The sequence below is a fragment of the Scyliorhinus canicula genome, chromosome 16 (genome assembly GCF_902713615.1).
Source record: "Scyliorhinus canicula chromosome 16, sScyCan1.1, whole genome shotgun sequence".
Taxonomy (NCBI): domain Eukaryota; kingdom Metazoa; phylum Chordata; class Chondrichthyes; order Carcharhiniformes; family Scyliorhinidae; genus Scyliorhinus; species Scyliorhinus canicula.
In genome coordinates, this window is record NC_052161.1 from 40626952 (window position 1) to 40642011 (window position 15060).

Here is a 15060-nt window from a genome sequence, read left to right on the forward strand (position 1 = left end):
TTGGCAAACTTTATAAGAGGTGAGCATTACTTTTAATAAGACTTCTCAAAAATGTGAAACAAATTGTAGCAGATTTCTTTTGATTAGTACTGTTTGTAATGTAAGTGAAAATTGTAGATTTCCATATTGCCACCACACTACCACTGGACGAAGCTAGATGGAAATGGGAGGATGAATTGGGGATGGAAGTGGGTTGGGGACTCTGGAATGGAGCACTGAGCACTCCTGCACTAGGCTAAGCCTCATGCATCTTAAACTGATGCACAGAGCCCATCTGACTAGAACCCGAATGAGCAGGTTCTTCCTGGAGGTGGAGGACAAATGTGAACGGTGCCAGGGAGGCCTGGCCAACCACGGGCACATGTTCTGGGCCTACCCAAGACTTGTCGGGTTCTGGACAACCCGCTTCAATGCGATGTCCAGAGTTGTGGGGGTGAGGCTGGAGCCGTGCCCAAGAGTGGTAGCCTTCGGGGTATCGGACCAGCCAGATCTTCATATGGAGAAGAGGACCAACGCCCTGGCTTTTGCATCCCTAATCGCATACCGGAGAATCCTGTTTGGCTGGCAATCAGCTGCAGCATCCCCAGCTGCATACTGGCTGGCAGACCTGGTGAAATTTCTCCACCTGGAGAAGATAAAATACACCATCCAAGGATCAGACACGGGCTTCCACAAAGCATGGGGGCTATTCATCAGCCTGTTCCCGGTTGGGGGGGGCGGGGGGGGAGAAAGAGGAGAGAGAGGAAGACAAGAGAAAGGGGCAGGGAGGGAGGGGAGGGAAGTGAACCCAAGGTGAGCACAAAACAAAGCACGTGGACAAAGAGGAGGAGGGGACTGGCCACGAGACGACCAGGGCAGACGGAACCACTAAGAGGAGAATTAAACTACAAACGAGGGAAGGGGTGGGAGGGGGGAACCTCATGTAATAACTTATAAATAAGCTACAAACATGTTTGCAAATGAAATGAAAATTGCTTATTGTCACACGTAGGCTTCAAATGACGTTACTGTGAAAAGCCCCTAGTCGCACATTCCGGTGACTGTTCAGGGAGGCCGGTACGGGAATTGAACCCACGCTGCTGGCATTGTTCTGCTTTACAAGCCAGCTGTTTAGCCCATTTTGCGAAACCAGCTCATAAACACAGATATACATGTGCTGTTACTCTGTAAAAACTGGAAAACACGAATAAAAATATTTTTTTTAAAGAATATACAAACATAATGTTGAGTATAATTTTAGATAGATATAATACAACTGGTGGGAGGAAAGATAATATATTAATGTCATCATTTAAGAGTATCAACTACTTTACTCTTGTGTAGATTAAACAAGTAAAACCTTGACCTGAAGAACGTCAGCATCAACTATCGGAGCTTTCCGACATACTATAACTGCATGTAGGAGACAACTTAATTAAAAGGACAGCATGTTCCAGGCTGATTTAACATTGTGCTAATTAAGCAGAAAATCCCAGCTACACTTTGTAGAGTATGAGATAAATTAACTAAGGTTGAAGTGTCCACCTGAAGTAAACCGAGCACTTAAGACACATAACTGGCAAATTTGAAATTGATTTTAATGCTGATGGATGATAGTTGAAACGTTTTGACCAGTATATGTGCTGTCCATTTCAAACATGGACGATTTAAGTAGCAAAGTGTATGAGAGCTTCAGTAGTTTTCGGTAGCACTGAATTTTCCTGCTAATTGTTTTCCCTGCATAAAATCAATGTACAGTACAGCCTCAGGTATTCTGCTGTTCTTTCTACTTTTATACTCACCATCTTATAATCTTTCATTCAATAAAATAAAAAGAAACGAGCCATATAAATCTATGGTGACGGGAGCAGGTCAGAGGCTATGAATCCTGTGTGAGTGACTCACCTCCTGACTCCCCAAAGCCTGCCTACCACCTACAAGGAACAAGTCAGGAAAGCAATGGAGTACCCTCCACTTGCCTAGATGAGTGCAACTCCAACAACATTTAAGAAGCTTAACACCATTCAGGATGGATTCTGGGTCATGAAGGTCCAGTTTGGGGACACTGATGAAGGCGTCTTTGCCATTTGCTCCAGCAAAGTACTTGTCAAACCCAGTTGTTGTCTCCACTTAAAAAATATGGAGGCAACTCTGTCAGCATGTTAAGCTGGGTTCAGTGTCAAGGCTGGCCCCCATTTGTGTTAGCCACTTGTTGAAGCTGGCAAAGCTGGATGATACATTTGGGAGGTGGAAGGGGCTGGAGAGAGTGAGTGATCCATGAGGGGCGGTTTGCCAGCATGGAAGAATTGAAAGAGAAATTCAGGCTCTTGGGCTTGGACTCGTTTCAGTCCCTCCAGGTACGAAATTTTGTTCGACAGATATTTTCCGACATTCCCTGTGGCGCTGTTACCATGCTTGGTGGAGAGGACCTTTTCGTGTTCAGGTTTGGAAGAGGAAAATACACCTGGCATATATGGACAGATTTTGGGGGAGGATCTCATCTCAGTGGAAGGAGCTGGGCCCATATTTGAGGAGGATGTGTGGAGTGAGGCCCTTCGCTGGGTGAACACATCATTGTGTGCAAGGCTGAGCCTGATCCAGCTGAAGGTAGTGCTTAGAGCGCACCTTACTAAAGCCAGAATAAGTCATTTCTTTGCCGGGCTTGAGGATAAATGTGAACACTGTTCAAGGGGGCCTGCTAATCACACACACATGTTCTGGTCCTGTCCCAAGCTTGTGGACTTTTGAGTCTCCTTTTTTAGCACCATGAACATTGAGCTTTAGTGGCTGTATTTGGAGTTTCGGACTTGCCAGACCTACGGATGGCGCGGGGGCAGATGTCCTTGTCTTCACCTCATTGGTTGCTCGGAGGCGAGTCCTGTTAAATTGGAGGTTGGCGATGCCACCTAGTGCCTCAGTGTGGCTAGGGGACTTAATGGAGTTTTTGCACCTCGAGAAGGTCAAATACACCTTGCAGGGGTCAACTGAAGGGTTCTACCGGAGATGGCAACCATTTATATTGTATTTCAAGGAATTGGTCACTTTAATCTGCTTGGGGGGAGGGGCTGGAGGGGAGAGAGAGTACATGGAGGGGGTTGTTTTGAGGTGGGGGGGGTTGATTAGATTATTGTTTTCTTATTTTTGTTTAATGTTCGTATTTCTGTATAAAAGTTCAGTAAAAAGATTTTTTAAAAGAATTAGACATTGTTGTTGTTCTTAGAGATTTTCTTCTAATTTGCTTTGTTCCTTTAAACATTAAAGTTATAACATCGGCTGTAACAACCTCAGAATCAGGCTTTTAATGACACATCAAAGTACATGATCCAGTATGTACTCTTGATTATTCAAGTGCATCACACAAAATAATTCAACATGAATACAACGGACACTGGTTTACTCACAACTTTCTCGCTTTAGTCTTTCTCGTTCATGCATTCTACCACTAAATTACAATCCATCAAAGAATAACAATATGAAGACAAACAGATGCACTTAGTTTGTCTTAATATTTTCTGACAATTGTTATCACGGCCAGATGAACATAAGAACTAGGAGCAGGAGTAGGCCATCTGGCCCCTCGAGCCTGCTCCGCCATTCAATGAGACCATGGCTGATCTTTTGTGGACTCAGTTCCACTTTCCGGCCCGAACACCATAACCCTTAATCCCTTTATTCTCAAAAAACTTTCTATCTTTACCTAAAAAAACATTTAATGAAGGAGCCTCAACTGCTTCACTGGGCAAGGAATTCCATAGATTCACAACCCTTTGGGTGAAGAAGTTCCTCCTAAACTCAGTCCTAAATCTACTTCCCCTTATTTTGAGGCTATGTCCCCTAGTTCTGCTTTCACCCGCCAGTGGAAACAACCTGCCCGCATCTATCCTATCTATTCCCTTCATAATATTAAATGTTTCTATAAGATCCCCCCTCATCCTTCTAAATTCCAACGAGTACAGTCCCATTCTACTCAACCTCTCCTCATAATCCAACCCCTTCAGCTCTGGGATTAACCTAGTGAATCTCCTCTGCACACCCTCCAGTGCCAGTGTGTCCTTTCTCAAGTAAGGAGACCAAAACTGAACACAATACTCCAGGTGTGGCCTCACTAACACCTTATACAATTGCAACATAACCTCCCTAATCTTAAACTCCATCCCTCTAGCTATGAAGGACAAAATTCCATTTGCCTTCTTAATCACCTGTTGCACCTGTAAACCAACTTTCTGTGACTCATGCATTGGCACACCCAGGTCTCTCTGCACAGCGGCATGCTTTAATATTTTATCGTTTAAATAATAATACCGTTTGCTGTTATTCCTACCAAAATTAATAACCTCACATTTCTCAACATTGTATTCCATCTGCCAGACCCTAGCCCATTCACTTAACCTATCCAAATCCATCTGCAGACTTCCAGTATCCTCTGCACTTTTCGCTTTACCAATCATCTTAATGTCATCTGCAAACTTGGATACATTGCGCTTGGTCCCTAACTCCAAATCATCTATGTAAATTGTGAACAATTGTGGGCCCAACACGGATCCCTGAGGGACACCACGAGCTACTGATTGCCAACCAGAGAAACACCCATTAATCCCCACTCTTTGCTTTCTATTAATTAACCAATCCTCTATCCAGGCTACTACTTTACCCTTAATGCCGTGCATCTTTATCTTATGCAGCAACCTTTTGTGTGGCACCTTGTCAAAGGCTTTCTGGAAATCCAGATATACCACATCCATTGGCTCCCCGTTATCTACTGCACTGGTAACGTCCTCAAAAAATTCCACTAAATTAGTTAGGCACGACCTGCCCTTTATGAACCCATGCTGCGTCTGCCCAATGGGACAATTTCTATCCAGATGCCTCGCTATTTCTTCCTTGATGATAGATTCCAGCATCTTCCCTACTACCGAAGTTAAGCTCACTGGCCTACAATTTCCTGCTCTCTGCCTACCTCCTTTTTTAAACAGTGGTGCCAAGTTTTCTAATTTCCAATCCACCGGGAACACCCCAGAGTCTAGTGAATTTTGGTAAATCATCATTAGTGCATCTGCAATTTCCCTAGCCATCTCTTTTGGCAATCTGGGATGCATTCCATCAGGGCCAGGAGACTTGTCTACCTTTAGCCCCATTAGCCACTCTATTTCATTATAAAAACTAGTGACCAAATCACTATCTTCAAGACCACTAAGTCATGCATGTGTGATCCTTGCACATTACATCAGTCCCTTAAACTTTAGCAGGAAGCCTTTTTCATAAGCACACTTACACAATGCATTCCTAATTAGCAAAAATCTGTTTTATCTCAGCATGTTCTGATCCCAAAACAGTCACGATATAAAGGTAATCAAATGTGTAAACTGACAGTTCCACGGACATTATCTTTGCACAAGTTTTGGTCATGGAAGACTGAGGACAAATACGAGGATCTTGAATCTTTGGAATTTACTACCTCCAAGAGCTGTCATTACTTAGTCATTTTGTAGAATCCCTGCTTGCAGAAATAGGCCATTCAACCCATTCAGTCTGCACCCACCCTCCAAAAGAGCACTCGACCTAGACCCACTCCCCCACCCTTTCCTCATAACCCTGTAACCTCACCTAACCTTTGGACACTAAGGGGAAATTTAGCATGGCCAATCCACTTAACCTGCACGTTTTTGAACTGTGGGAGGAAACTGGAGCACCCAGGTGAAACCCATGTAGATTCAGGGAGAACTTGCAAACTCCACACTGTCACCCTAGAACCTGTGCTGTGAGGCAGCAGTGCTAACCACCATGTTGCTCTAATTGAATATATTGAAAACATATTGATTGATTTTTGTCCACTAGGGCGTTCAATTCTTACGAGGATGGAGTTGGAAAGTGGAGTTGATATAGAAGTTTAGTTGTAATCTTATTAAATGATGGAGCTGACATTATGGCCTACCCCTATTCCCATTTGTTATGTTATCCTATCTTATTGTTGGTTGTCTTTTCCATGTTTTTGTAGAAAACTGTAAGATAGACACTTTGCGCAACAGATTTCTGAAGCACATTTTCGATTATACCTTGTATGCATTGAACATTGTCGTCTTGAAAGAAAAATCTTCTGCAGCAAATCATAATTCCGACAGCTGAGTGATACTTGTACTGGCCCTACCTCAAAATGATGTTTAAGGATCACAGTTGTTATTCCTCATGCTAGCATGCTGTACTATTTCTTTGAACCTAATGCATGGTTACATAACCTTCTATTCCTGATTAATTTCCCAAAGAAGTAATTCCCATTGCTGCAAGGGCCCTGAATGATCTCCCTGTATTTCATTATATATACCATCTGGACTTCCTAACTGGTTCATGCCGTTGTTCTTAGATTTCTCCATGTCTTTGTTCCTCCCCATCTCCAGCTCCACAGTGCTCCGTTATACCTGTAATTCTGGCCTCTGATTCTGACCTCCTGACCAGCCCTGATTTTAATTGCTCGAACATCGGTGGACATTCCTTTGGCTGCCTGGGCACTACGCTGTGGAATTCCCTCCTAAAGTCTCTCCACCTCCAAAACTTGCTCTCATCCTTTTTATGTCTCCTTAAGACCTTCCTCTTTGTGCTTCGTTTTGGCTATCCACTCTAATCTCGCCTTACTTGAATTAATTGCAAATTTTATTTGGTAACATTCCTGTGAAGAACCTTGGGATATTTTATTATTTTAAAGGTTCTATGTAAATACAAATTATTTCAGCAGAGGCTCCCTGTAACTGAATCCATGTGCATTGCCAGCTGAGACCTGCATTCTTTCCAAGTTATCACTTGTGCTGAAGGCTTATATTTGCTATTTACTTCAGAGCCATGCTCCTGTTCCTCATCTGCTGCAGGAAAGTTTCATCTTATGCTGTTGCTTCCTGAGAGCACACACCTTCTCCTCCAGAGCCTTAAAGATTTCATTCAAGTGGTGGCGCTGTGGCTAGCAGTGTTGCCTCACGGCGCTGAGGACCCGGGTTCAATCCCGGCGCCAGGTCACTGTCCGTGTGGAGTTTGCACATTCTCCATATGCCTGCATGGTTCTCATCCCAAGAGCCCAAAAAATATGTGCAGGGTAGGTGAATTAGACAAGCCAAATTGGGCCGCCTTTGGAAAATTTATATTAAAAAGAAGATTTCATTCAAAATGGTACTTTGTGATCTGCATCTCTGAAATTACATCTGGAGAAGTTAAATTCTGTCAAAATAGTTTGGTTAAGCGGTTTAACTATCTAATTTGCATATTAAAGAAATGCTACACTAGGATATTGTAGCTGTACTATCACTATAGCTGTCCCGCTGTGCACTTGTTAACTGGATGCAATCTTACACAAATCCAATCGTGCAAAGTGACACATTGAATGCTTTACTACCCAGAAAAAAACATATGTTACAATGGTTTAATGCTTTGAAGGACACTAAAGTAGACTTTACACAAATGTATATAAAAGTTCTTTAAAAAAAATCAATGCATTGAAAAGATTAAAGTCTATTCTAGTGGAGTTGCTTTCGGAATTTTATCTATAGCATGGCGAGGTAGAATTTAAAATGTTAATTGCTGTTGTGAAAAAATATAATGTGTAATATATGAGGTGACCAACAATATGAGCAAGGAGTTATATTTTGAGATATTTATAAAGGTTGGTAATGAAGGGATAAGGCAAGGTGATAAGGAAAGTTAATGAGCACAGGATCATTATTAGTGATGACTGGACATCAGATGGTGGAGAATTTGTACGTTAGTCAGCAACTTGGTTCCCTTCTTTACACTTATGCAATGTACTCTGCTTCAATTTGGGCAGTTTAAAACCCTCACTACAACATGTTGCACTGTGTCTATTGACACCACAATTCCAGTCAATGAGTTGACAAATAAATTCAAACAGCTATACGAACATATGAATTAGAGGCAAGAGGAGGCCACTCTCCTCAAGCATGCTTTGCCATTCAATAAGATCATGGCAGATCTGATTGTAATCTCCCACTTAACCCCAATAATCTTTCCCTTCTTTGAGTATCAAGAATTTGTCCCGCTCTGCCTTAAAAATATCCAAAGACTTTCTGCTACCACTGCCCGTTGAGGAAGAGAATTCCAAAGACTCACAAAACTCTGAGAATAAAAATCTCCCATCTCTGTCTTAAACAGTGACCCACAGTTCTAGATTCTCCCACAAGACCAAACATTCTCTCCACATACAGTACTCACCAGTGCCCTGTACAACTGAAGCACAAACTACTTTTGTATTCAGTTCCTCTCGCAACAAATTATAGCATTCTATTTGCTTTCCTAATTACTTGCTTGATCCTCACATTAAATTACCACCTGTCATCGCTTTTTAAAGGGAAGAGCAGCCTATGGACCTCTGGGACTGTTGCAACATTTATATTTTACCTGCTTACTAGCCTTTTTATGATTCATGTGCGAGAACACCCATATCCCTCTGAATTTCAGAGTTCTGCAATCTTTCACCAGTTAGATAATGCATTTCCTTTTTGTTCTTCCTGCCAAAGTGGGCAATTTCACATTTGCCCACATTATACACAATTTTCCCTATCTTTGCCCACTCAATTAACCTATCTATGTCCCTTTATACCCTCCTTATGCCCGCTTCACAACTTACTATCCTACCTATCTTTGTGTCATCGGCAAATTTTGCAACCATACCTTCAGTCCTTTCATCCAAATATTTTTTATGAATTGTAAAAGGTTGCGGTACTAGCACTGATCGCTGTGTCACACCACTTGCTAAATCCTACCAATCAGAAGAAAAAGACCTGTTTACGCCTCCTCTCTGTTTTCCTATTAGCTATCCAGTTTTCTATCCATGCCAATGTGTTATACCCTGCACCATAAGCTTTAATTTTCTGGAATAATCTTGGTGTGGCACCTTATCAAATGCCTTCTGGAAATCAGTAGATCCACTGATTCCCCTTTATCCACTCCTTTAGGGATAATTTAGGATAAATTGGTTACATATGATTTCTTTCACAAAACCATGTTGAATCTGTCCAAATGCATTGGATTTTTCCAAGTGCCTCGCCATAACATCTTTTCAAATCTGATGAAAGCTATCTCAAATCTACTGAATTTTGGAAAAATTAAAACCAACATATCAACTATCTCACTAGTCACTTTTTTCAAGACTCTAGTATGAAATTCACACAGCTCCAACAATTTTCTCAATACCATTCTCCCTGTTGATTATTGTGTTCTTGAGTTCCTCCTTCCCTTCCATTTCCTGCTTTACAGCTATTTCTGGGTTGTTACTTGCACCCTCTAGGATCATCCAACCTTTTCGATCAGGGTTCTGTATTTGCATATTATTCTCACTCAAGGGCTGACGAGAAAATTTCAGAAAGATAATGTTTGGCAGAACAATATCTGAATTTCAGACAAAAACATTGGGGTTTTAGGGAAAGAAACAATTTCTGATTAAACTAAGGTAATGTATGAGCAATAAATGGTTAAGTAAAAAATCTCAACTCGTTACAAAAATGGTCAGCGTGTGAGAGGATCAGTAAATCTGGGTGGGAGTGGGCGTATGTGTTGGTGTGTGGCAGTAAGAGTAAGTGAGAAAGGAGAATCTCCAGTGATGTTATGTGAAAGCAAGACGCATGAAAGGTGGCTCCCAGCAGGTCCATGTTTTTGATCCCTTTTATCCATCTTTTCGGGGGATTTTGATGTTCAAACTCATTTACTCGAGTTAGTTGCTCGTGAGGAATCTGGGGACATTATGGATATATTAAATTTTGGGAAAAACAAGTATTTTGTGGTTGGCCCACTGGGCGGAGGAGTTGGGTTTGGGGGGCTTCCACTCCGTCTGCCCAGGACTAGTTTCTGGTATCTGAGGGTCCAGGTGGCACAGGATTGGATGTGGCGGGCAGCACGGTGGCAAAGTGGTTAGCATTGCTGTCTACGGCGCTGAGGACCTGGGTTCGAACCCCGGCCCTGGGTCACTGTCCGTGTGGAGTTTGCACATTCTCCTCGTGTCTGTTTCACCCCCACAACCCAAAGATGTGCAGAGTAGGCGGATTGGCCACGCTAAATTGCCCCTTAATTGGAAAAAATAATTGGGTACTCTATATTTTAAAAAAAAGGATTGGATGTGGCTTCGTAAATTAAATTACGTCAGACTGGCGAGCAGGGTCAGGGTGGATTTACAGAGGTTCGACGGCCTTCCATTGTCTTTGGCGGGCTGTGTTCAATCCATTAAGATGAACATCTTGCCATAATTCTTGTTTTTATTTCAATGCCTCTCAGTCTTTCTGTGCAAGTTGTCCTTCCATGTGATGGTTTAGTGGGTTTCATATGGGTGGGGAGGACTCCTCGAATTCAGAGGGTCTTAGAGAGGGAAAGACATGTGGGGGGTTGGTCCTGCCGAATTTGTTGTTTTATTATTGGGTGACCGATGCGGAGAAGGTGTTGGGGTGGTGTGGCGAGCAGGAGGCTACCGAGGTGCGGATGGAGTTGGGGTTGTGCAGAGGGTCCAGCTGGAGGCAATGGCATGACTGCTGTTCATGCTCGTGAAATGTTCTTCGAACCCGGTGGTTGTTTCCAATTTGCAGATACGGTGACAATTCCATCAGCGCTTTAAGATAAGAGCAGTATTAAAGTGGGCCTCTATTTATAGGAATCATTTATTTGAGCCAGTGAGATTAGACATCATATTTGGGGGGTGGAAAGGGAAGGGATTGGAGAGGGTAATGGACTTTTTCTTGGAGGGGCAATTTGCCACCTTGGAGGATCTGAAGGAGAAAGCAGAATTTGTGGGGACAGATACGTTGAGGTATTTCCGGGTATGGGATTTTGTTCGGAGGACATTCCCGATTGCACCGTCTACTTTATTGGAGAGGGTTCTTTCCTGTGCAAAGTCGGGGGAGGAAGATATATGTCCGGGATATATGGATCTCGGGGGAGAAGCAGACCCCAATAGAAGAAGTGAAAGCCAGGTGAGAGAAGGAGCTAGGACCCATATTGAAGGAAGAGGTGTGGAGTGAGTCCCTCCACAGGATGAATGCTACGCGAACCTGCACGAGGTTGAGTTTGATTCAGCTGAAGGTGGTGTTCAGGTTGCATTCCATCAAGACCAGAATGAGTCAATGTTTTGAGGGGGTTGAGGATAGGTGTATGCAATGTTCCAGAGGGTTCACAAATCACATGCACACGTTGGTCCTGTCACAAATTGGTGGGTTTTTGACTGTCGTTCATTAACACCACATCCGCTAGTGGCTATATTTGGAGTCTCGAATCGGCCGGAGCTGAGGATGGGCAAAGGGGCAGATGCTCTGGGATTTGCCTCCCTCATTGATTGCTCGAAGGCAAATTTTGCTGAGCTGGAGACAGGGAATGGTACCTTGTGCTTTGACATGGCTAGGTGATTGATCGAGTTTCTGCACCTCGAGAAGGTCAAATTTACAGTTGATTGGATTGGATTTGTTTATTGTCACATGTACCGAGGTACAGTGAAAAATATTTTTTCTGCGTGCAGCTCAGACAGATCATTTAGTACATGAAACGAAAATATGTAATAGGGCAACACAAGATACACAATGTAAATGCAAACACACAGGCATCGGGTGAAGCATACAGGAGTGTTGTATTAATCAGATCAGTCCATAAAAGGGTCCTTTTAAAAGGGTTCTACCGTAGATGGCGGCCTCTCATTTTGCATTTTAAGGAATTGGTCACTGTTAGCTGTCAGTGAGTGGTTGGCAGGGGAGGTGGTTTGTCTCAGGTGTGTTTGTGTTGGAGGGGCATTTCTGTTACTGCTGGTGTTTGTAATTTTTGATATTGGTGTTGGGCTGGTTTTGGTTGTATATTATTTACATAAAAAGCTAAAAGTCCAATAACAATATATTCAAAAAACAAAATCACTGAGAAACCTGAGATTGGGTGTGAGGCAGACTCACGCTCACCCCAACACTCGCTCAACCTCTCGCACAGCCGCACTCCATCACTCGCACTCACTCCCATGCATTCTCACTCATTTTCTCTGTCTCTCTCACTCACTCATTCACACAATCTTTCTGTCTCCTCACTCACTTTCTCTCACACTAACATTCAAACTAAAACTCTCACATTCATATAATACTCTCACACAAACACTCTCACTTTCAAACTTGCTCACTTACACTTTCTCAATTTCTCATACTAACAATCACACTCTCAAACTTAGTCTCTCAAACTTGAACTTGCAAACTTAGGCTCCCTCAAACTTACGCTCTCTCAAACTTAAACTCTCTCAAAATCACACACTCTCACACTCTTAGTCTCTCTCACACTAACACTCTCTCACACAAACACTTTATACGTAGAAACATACATAGAAAATACAAGCAGGAGGAGGCCATTTGGCCCTTTGAGCCTGCTCAAACATTTATTGTGATCATGGCTAATCCTCACGTTCAATACCCTGGTCCACCTTTGTCCCCCATATCCCTTGATCCATTTTGCCTCCTCCTTGAAATTACACAATGTTTTGGCCTCAACTACTTTCTGTGGTTGTGAATTCTACAGATTCACCCTTTTCTGGGTGAAGAAATTTCTCCTCCCCTCAGTCCTAAAAGGTTTACCCCTTATCCTCAAACTATGATCCCAAGTTCCTGACTCCCCACCATCAGGAACATTCTTTCTGAATCTACCCTGTCTAATCCTGTTAGTATTTTATGAGTTTCTGTGAACTCCCCTCTCACTCATCAAATCTCCAATGAATATATTCCGAACCAATGTTGTCAATCCTCGTATGACAAGCCCGCCATCCCAGGATTCAGCCTGGTAAACCTTCGCTGCACTCCCTCTATAGCAAGAACATTCTTCCTCAGATAAGGACACTAAAACTGCACACAGTACTCCCATGTGTGGCATCACCAATACCGTATACAACTTCAATAAAACATCCCTATTCACTATCCTCTCACTATGAAGGCCGATATACCATTAGTCTTCTTGACTGCCTGCTGTACCTGCACGCTTACTTTCAGCGACTGATGCACAAGGACACCAAGGTCTTGCTGAGTATCCACCTCTCTCAATTTAAACCCATTCAAATCATAATCTGCCTTCCTATTTTTGCTACTGAAGTGGATATCCACATTATACTGCATCTGCCATGCCACTCGTTTGTCCAAATCGCGCTGAAGCATCTCTGCAACCTCCTCACAGCTAACTCTCCCACCCAGTGATCCCAGACCAGAACCCTAACAGTGGTTAGGATACGGGATAGGAATCCCAATATATTATTTTAATTTTGTAAGACTATGAGGAAAGGATACTTCGCTCTTAGAGTAATTGCATGAAGAAATAGGAATTTGATATATTCCAGCAAACTAGCACAGCATTAAAATCTTTACCATCATACCAGAAAATAGCTTACAATTACCCCTTAAACAATACAGGTCAATACAATTAATTGCTGTCTTTATTCCGACTTAAATGAGCAGATACCTGCGAACTCCACCACTTGGAGGTCCCCCTACAAGTCACTCACCACCCCGACTTGGAAATATATCGCCGTTCCTTCGCTGTTGCTGAAACAAAATCCTGGAACTGCCTCCCTAACAGCACCCGGGTGTACCTACACCTCGAGACTACAGCGTTTCAAGAAGGCAACTAACCACCATCTTCTGAAGGGCAACTAGGGATGGGCAATAAATGCTGGCCTAAACGGCGACACCCGCATCCCATAAACATGAATTAAAATTTTAAAATCCCCATAACCTGCACATCTTTGGACTGTGGGAGGAAACCGAAGGACCCGGAGAAAATCCACACAGACACGGGGAGGAAGTGCAAACTCCACACAGACAGTCCCCCGAGTCCAGAATTGAACCCAGGTCACTGGAGCTGTGAGGCAGCAGTGCAAATGCACTAAATTTAATTGATTCATTAGATGCATCTCTTTTTAATTTTAGAGTATCCAATTCAGTTTTTTCCAAGTAAGGGTCAATTTTGCGTGGCCAATCCACCTACCCTGCACATCTTTGGGTTGTGGGTGTGAAACCCACGCAGACATGGGGAGAATGTGCAAACTCCACACAGACAGTGACCCAGAGCCAGGATCGAACCTGGGACCTCGGCGCCTTGAGGCAGCAATGCTAACCACTGTGCCACCGTGCTGCCTCAAATTTACATAATGGTGCACTACACTAATGTTCCTCAAATTCTGGAATGGATATTAAAGGTGCAGGTTTGATTACTGCTTGAGGTTTCCCTATTGTGTGACATGTGTGCATGTATGGCAAAATACAACTACATCCTTATGCAGTCCAAGCCAATTACAACAACGATTTTTGCTTGAGTTTTCCTTTCTCCTAAATTACCCCCTAATAACACTAATAATCATCTTTATTATTGTCACAAGTAGTCTTACATTAACACTGCAGTGAAGTTACTATGAAAATTCCATAGTCGCCACAATCCGGCACCTATTCGGGTACACAGAGGGAGAATTCAGAATGTCTAATTCACCTAACAAGCACATCTTTCTGGACTTGTGGAAGGAAACTGAAGCACCTGGAGGAAACCCACGCAGACACGGGGATAATGTGCAGGCTCCGCACAGACAGTGACCCAAGCCGGAATCGAACCTGGGACCCTGGCGCTGTGAAATAAAAATGCGAACCACTGTGCACTGGAGCCTCAAACGCTACCCGCAGAACCTCCTTTCTATAACCTACCAGAACTACCACATGATGAACTTCTGACCATTTCTCATCTGCTTAAATATGTAAAGGTCTCCATTTTCTCATGAATACATTATTTTGAATGTGTATTCCGGTGTACACTACAATTCTATTTCCACATATGCTTTTAGATGCAATTTCTTTATTTCTGAATCTTTCTGCTGTAATTTAACCAACTTTTTGAACAAAAGATATCCGCTTCATTCACCACCCGCTCTTGTTCTTTACCAACCATCTGATCAAACATGGTTTCTGATAACTGAACGTGAGCCTCCCTATCGGTACACCTGAAATTCTCTTCACCCTGTGGCTTTGTGATCTTGTCATCACACAATGGGAAACCCCCAGGATATGCTTCTTGCTCCACATCAGTTGTTTGACTTTCCACTGGTAGGCT

The 15060-nt window shown here is 42.9% G+C and overlaps 1 protein-coding gene across 1 annotated transcript in view; it reads left to right on the forward strand.

The window, feature by feature from the left end:
• dock1 (dedicator of cytokinesis 1) overlaps positions 1-15060 on the forward strand; it is a 763650-nt gene that overhangs the window by 479316 nt on the left and 269274 nt on the right.